This window comes from Balaenoptera musculus, chromosome 3, assembly GCF_009873245.2.
Source record: "Balaenoptera musculus isolate JJ_BM4_2016_0621 chromosome 3, mBalMus1.pri.v3, whole genome shotgun sequence".
Taxonomy (NCBI): Eukaryota; Metazoa; Chordata; class Mammalia; order Artiodactyla; family Balaenopteridae; genus Balaenoptera; species Balaenoptera musculus.
This window is the reverse complement of record NC_045787.1, coordinates 20,660,261-20,661,472: the sequence shown is the minus strand read 5'-3', so window position 1 is coordinate 20,661,472 and position 1,212 is coordinate 20,660,261.

The window sequence follows — 1,212 nt, the reverse complement described above, 5'->3', positions numbered from 1 at the left end:
CACAATATTGAATTGAAACCTCAGCAAAGATGATAAAAAAGATGGCAAATATGCACATAAAAAGATGCTAAACTGCATTAGTCATTGGGAAAATGCAAATTATTATCCCCAATGAGATATCACTACTGTCTTTTGAAAGTCTAAAGTTAAAAAGGCCGATTATACCAGTGTTGGTGAGGATGAGGAACAACTGGAAGTCTCATACCCTGCTGGTGGGATTGTAAGCGGGTACAACCAATACAGAAAACAGTTTGGCCGTTTCTTGTAAGGTTAAACATACACCTACCACGTGACTTAACTATTCCACTTCTAGGTATTTACCCAAGAGTAATAACAGCATATGTCCCCACAAATGTTTATAGCGATTTAATTTGGGGGATGTAATAACCAAAAAATAGGAAACAAAAACAAATAGCAGTCAGTAGGCGAATGAATAAGCATATTGATTTACATATTATCACGGCAGGCAGAGATGTGGATAACATGTAATTGTATTGAACATAAACAGACTTGTGGTCGAGAGTTTTTCATATACAATATTTTCATAATTGTTTCCTTTCTTAGTCCAGGAAGTGAAACACAGAATAGGTAGATTGGCCCTATGTAACAGTTCATAGATAAGCATTCATTAATCATGCAAATTCCCCTGTTTCTGTCTCTACAAATGAGTTATGTAACATCTTCTTCACACCAAAAGACATTATTCCATTTTGGGAGACCATAAGAGTGGGAGAGACAATTAGGCATATTATACACTCACTGAAACTTATCTTAGTTAACAGTAGGACGCTAAAATAATGGGAAAGAGGCTGAGAAAATACTCCTTAGTATCACCAGGAGGGAGAGAAATCCTGTAGAAGATTAAATTGCTTAATTTTTTTTATAATAAAGAATCTATTAATCAAATGAAGCAGTGTTGTAACTTTACCCACACTTCAAGTCAGATCAGATAATTCAAAAATGGAAAATAAGCAAAATGCCAACTAAAACACAAATGGATAAATAATTTTTATATATCCATGTAATTGATATTACTATATTGATATCAGTATATTCGTTGATTATTGCATTAATTGGTAGTATGTTATATTGATTGATACGAGTATATTAGTTCACACAGCACCATGAACTTCAAAAAAGGTATGTTGAGTGAAGGAAGCCAAACATACATGGTGTATGATTCCATTTAATTATTTTCACAAAGTGGTATAA